The sequence below is a fragment of the Lactuca serriola genome, chromosome 4, assembly GCF_051521515.1.
Source record: "Lactuca serriola cultivar US96UC23 chromosome 4, Lser_US96UC23_V15, whole genome shotgun sequence".
Lineage (NCBI taxonomy): Eukaryota > Viridiplantae > Streptophyta > Magnoliopsida > Asterales > Asteraceae > Lactuca > Lactuca serriola.
In genome coordinates, this window is record NC_136411.1 from 87059939 (window position 1) to 87066088 (window position 6150).

Sequence of the window (6150 nt, forward strand, 5' to 3'; positions counted from 1 at the left end):
AAGTTAGTTCCTTGACGAAGGCTTTAGTTTTCCCTTTCAGACGACCTAAATATGAATGTTACTAAGTCTTAGTATTTGTTCATATTTATAAGGTTACATTTAATCATTTTCATATTTTTCAATAATCCCAATGAATACCGAGTTCAATCAAATAAGCAATAATCAAGTATGATCACTCTAGAGGTAGGATGAATTTGGTAAAAAGATGTATTGTTTGGAAAATCTAGTTTAAACACCGAATAGGTCTAGCATACACATCATTCGCGTAAGTAGACAGATCAGTATGATGATTGATATTACTAATAACTCTTATTTATAAGTTCATAATAACGTCTATGAACATAAATATAAGTTACACTTAAAGCACAATAAGCATAAATCAACTTATAGGTTTTCTAGCAAAAAACTAGAAACTGCATGGGCAGAACCTCGATACCGAAAGCTTCATTTCGTCGGGCCTTCCAATGTTGGAATGCTTTGCTAAAATTCTAGATACTCAAAGATTCAAAACCCTGGCGTTCGGGAATAATTTGAGAGAAAAAGTTAAGATGAAATGAGCAACAGAAGAAGAAGAATTTGATCTCTATTTATAGGCCAAAACTGATGGATGCGTCATGTGGTTGATAGGGGGCGCCGTCGTGTGGTTATTTCTTACATGAGCCACTTGTTGACACTTTGTAGTGCGACATGTCAATCTGTTGCTGGTGCCACATCTACTTTGTGTTGAGAGGAAGGGTTGTGTTTGAGTTTAACACTTGTCGACTTGTTGTGGTGCCATATGTCATTTTCCAGGTGGTGCCGCATGTCACCTTCAGAATGGGTAGAATTTCAAAATTTTCAAAAAATCATAACTCTTGCATACGAGTTCCATTTTCGATGTTCTTTGTATCTCCAATTTTGTATCGACAATTACACTACAAGAAAAATGTGATTTTTCAAGGGAAGGAATCTGTTGCGAAAAGATGAAATTCTGTTGCAAAAGACGTATAGCGATGGAATTTGCGACGACTGATTTTCGTCCTAAAAAACCCTGTAGTGAGTATTTATGATGGAAACAATCATTCCGTTCCAAATGTGAGAACAAAATGAAATCCATTGTAGATGGTATTTCGTCGTGTATTCTGTTGTAGGATTCCGTTGCGAATTCCATGGTGATGAATCCCTAGCAAATTAGGTGGTGATGAATCCCTAGAAAATTTCGTAGTGATAAATCCTTAGCAAATTTCGTGGTGGTGAATCCCTAGCAAATTCTGTGGTGATGAATCCCTAGAAAATTTTATGCAGATGAACCCCTAGCAAATTCCGTGTTGATGAATCCCTAGCAAATTCTGTGGTGTATATTCTCTAGAAGATTCCATAACAAATTACATAGACATGCTTTTGTAGCAATGAATCCATAGGCACAGATGGATAGTTAATTTAGTAATTAAATTCAAAATATTTTTTGGTAATATATAAACAAAATAACAAAAGATCAAATAACATTTATATCATAAAATAAAACAATATTTATTAATTATATGCAAAATGGAAAGTGGCTACTTTAAAATAAATGTTTTGCAATAAACGTATCAACACTTTATGGCCTACTAGTTTTGTTGCTTCCTAAAAGCATTAATAAGATCTGTTGCCGAGTTTAGATGTTTATTAAGCTGCTCGACTCTTGCATTATGTTGGTCTTCTTGGGCCTTCATTATCTCCTTAAGCTCTTCATTTTGCTCTTTTTTTTAAAGCAACAAGCTCCCTCAATTCTTTCATTTTTTCATTTTTTCTGGAATGTAAGAGACATCCGTTTTACCATTAATCATGGGAACCGCCTTTGCAAAAGAGCCTAATCCAAACAACCTTCCTTTTTTGCCATGACCACTAATAACATCATAAAATATTTTGTCATCCTCAAATTCAGCACCTTCAGCTTCCAACTCTTCCCTTTTTTCTATATAGGCTACCTACAAATTAATAATAATATAAATTAAAAGATATCAAAGTTATGAATGACATGAATGACTAGCTACAATATAAAACTTTAATTGCATTGAAATGAATACTACATGATTTTTCTATCTTTTTCATTTGTAAATGTGACTCCATCGTGATTCTTCGTGTGTGTATATAGGAACAATTCACTATGAGGTAGAGCAGGTCCTAATTTCATTTTTTGCATAAATACCATAAAATGTAAAATAAACACATAAAAATTAACATTGATGAACAACTAAAATAAACTTACCAAATCAGAAGGTATCTTCAAATGATTTTAGGATCAAGAATTATGGTTAGGTTGTGCTATTCTATCAGACACACCGTTACACCTATTTATCTTCTGCTCAGATTTCAGCTTGTATTCCATTTTCTTACCAGGAGTTCCAGCAACTGGATTGGCTTACAAATTGTTGAATAACTCCTCAAAATCTCATGGTATCTTGCCTTCTTCATCTCATTGTCCACCACATACTTCAGAACCAACAACTCTCTATCACGTAACATCGTGGTGATCTCAACTACTATCTCAGTAGTCTGGCAAAGGTCCTGGAACTTCCTCACTAACTACTGCACCTCAATCACTAGTGCAAACTCAACTCTGAATCTAGTCGCAAAATCATCCCATATCATCGAACCAACTGCCTCATCACTAAAGAAGTGCCCAACCTCCTCCCACCAGTCTCAAGCTCTGTCTTTTAGAAGACAGGAAGCTAGTCTGACCTTTGCCCCCATCGACGCAACTACTAGTACGAAACGCGTTAGCGACGTCCTCTAACCAACGTCTACTTGTGATCAGGTCCTTCTCCCTGATGTACTACAGAGCCCCACATGCTCGGAACTCCTCGAAAGTCAATGATCGTTCCCCAATCAAAGCCAATATCTCAAAAGGAAAGAGCCAAGCGCTCCTCCAATACCTCTATGATATCCTCCTTGACCGTGCCAAAGATCACATGAGTCTGCTCAAGTATGATGCGGGTGGTCTCAGATGAAATGAACTCCCGTATCTGATCATCCAACTGCCCGACTCTAGAACCCGACCATGAACTCTCAGCAACACCAGAACCACCAACCGGTCAGCCTCGAAGAGTCACCATACTGAAAATAGACCATATAAACCATCAGAATATGCATCAATATATATATATATATATATATATATATATAGCGAGGAGTCTCATAGTCTATCGATTTCCTGGTTTCATTGCAGTTCTCCCTGACTCGAGTATGGATCATCTGCTCTAGTTGTACGGGCCCATACTACCTTCCATATCTATCTTTACTTTCCTCAAGGATCGCTTTGAATCCTCCAAGTCACTCTTTATTTACACATACAATCCTCTGTAAAACAAGGCTCCCAAAACTAAATCTTTTCCTAGGTTTTCCAAAGGCAATCACCATACCACTCTCTGCCATCAGTTGTAAAAGGAATTCCTACTAGCACCCTCCAACTAGCTCACGAATACAATTACATACAACTGAAACCAGATAATTATTTGAATGAAAGGTCTCACACTACAATGGTTGGACTCAAACAAGAGCTGCACAATAGAGTTAAAACCTAACCTTCAAAAAAAATTTAGTTTCCATAATATGTATCTTAACATATTCAATTATTAGTTAGCTGAAGTTAGTGAGAGCTCCTAAAAAGCACAAAGTAAGTAGCATTCGAGCACTAAGTAATTAGAATCAAGCATAACCTAATAAGGCCATCCTATCACTGAATGGTCAGTACTAGCATGCAAGTTTACAAGATCATACAATAGGCATACAAAGGCATCTCTCCTAGAATTTGATCATGCAAATCATAAGCAGATCCTTAGCTTTAACTAGCATGTTTGGGTATTTTGGGAGAACTTACTTGAGCTTGGTTGATTGCATACACCACGCCCTTTTTTTTATTAGAAACCCCTTTTATAAAAACATTTATTTTTGAAAAAAATTCTATCAAACCCTCAGTTTGAGTTCAAACATACCCGAGAGTATGTCTGAATCCCTCAAACTAAGGCTCTGATACCAACTTGTAACGTCCTAAAAGTTAAGACTAAAACTTTCGTTTTCAAATTAATAAAACTATTATCTAAAACATTATCATAAAAATAATGGTGGAGCAAGTGTATTAACAACATCACAAACATCAGTGTAACATAAAATGTAGAATGAGATGGTGTGTGCACTGCAATCATCCCGGGCTCTTCCCTTTTGAACCAAAAGTACCTGAAAAATATGAACTGAAAACTATAAGCACAAAGCTTAGTGAGTTCCCCAAAACACCACATAATATACATAATAAAAATATAATAGGCCCCGACCGGCATCGATACCCACTCGGTAATAGATTTATCAGTCATCGGGCCCTGCTCGGTACACATATAAACATATAAACAGATAAACACATAGCACATGCAATAATCATAAAGATAAATAGCCTACAAAATGATCATCGGGCTCCGCCCAGTATACATACAAACACATTCATATGCAAGAGTCATGCAGACATCTAGCATCATAAACATAACAAACCATGGGCCGACATTAGTGCCTTCGAACCACTAAACACAATGAGGAAACTCACCTCTAGCTGCTGAAACACTCAAATGAATCTCGGTCTGTGTAACGGCCGCGTTTTCAGGCTAAGCATTTTCGTTGATGTAATAGTCTAGGTTAACCCTTGTAACTCTTTTTGAAGTATTAATGATGAAATATTTGAGTATTATGTGAATGATGTAAATTATGTGTTTATTTTCTTAATTATTTTAGCTTAATGAATTAAGAATAAAATAAGAGTCAAAATTAAACTATGAGATAAGCCCGATATCTTTGCATAAAGATGTAGTGGTCGAAACGAGGTTTCCGAATATATATAGAACGCCCAAATCTGACTTCGTATGAGGAAGTTATGATTTTCTGAAGTTTCGACTTAGCGGTATGCAACCCGAATCCTCGATTTGAGATCGAGCGGTTTATAGCCGAAACAATCTAAATGGGAATCGAAGATCTCGTTGTTAGTAGTGAAACGATGAAAAGTTAGGCGAGAACGGATGTCGGACAAAGAAGTTATAAATTTATAACGAAGTTTTCCTGTCCGGGCCTACTAAAATTAAATAATAAAAATAAGTCAAAATTAGCCGACGGAGTCTAAACGAAATTTGTCGAGCGTAGTCTCACCTACACGTGGATATAAACAACGTCGAAAATGGAGCTCGTATGCAAAAGTTATGCAATTTAGAAGTTTGACGAGTCAAATTACGCCGAGCGTAATTTGAGTACGCCCAACGTACTCAGAAGGGTGCAAGTTGCCTGACCAATACTCGAGTGCCACCAAATGAAAAATGCAGTGACATCAAAGTACGCCCAGCATAACCAAGTTACGCCCAGTGTATTGAGTACGCCCAGCGTAATCCCAGACCCACCAGCATATAAATAGAAACCGACATCAACCATTTTCTCTTGTTCAAACTCTTTCTTCTCTCTAGTTTTTGCCTCGATTTGCGTGCCGATCATATCCCGAAGCCCCGATATCATTCCCGAGTCCCGAAACAAGATCTGAAGCCCCGAGGATCCCGAAGAGCGTTATTCCCGAACCGAAGCTCTGCGCACGAGGAGCCCGATTTTTGTGAAGATCTTCCAGATCTATCGTAGTATACTACTTCTGCAAGCCGTAGTGCTGCCCGATCATCTTTTGATCAAGTGAGTGTGTAGTCATTTTCTTCTAACACATTATTATGAAGTATTTTATATAAAATACGTGCTATGTGTATATATATTGGTTTAGTCATCTAGCGGAGTTTAGATGACGACCACAAACTTTTCTAGACAGTCTTGTGAAACACTAGCAGGCTCGCCACCTGTAGGTGTTAATGAACTTGGGTGTTCATTCACTGTACTCCATCCCCCCATGGTTGCCTTATTTGACATATATTGCCGGGAAACCCCCGAATGCATGTGTTGTCGCCCCAATGAAATATTCTAAGACTAGGTCCCTTGTGTTAATTGTTTTAGGGATGTAAAATGAGAATAACGGGAATGGGTAATTAGGTTATTCTTGGTTGGTGGAATTAAATATAATTATTTATTATGGGTTGAAAACCTTATATGCTCACCAGGCTCCCAAGCCTGACCCACTCAGTTTCTTTGTATTACAGGTAGTGGCGGCAGAGCATAAGTTGG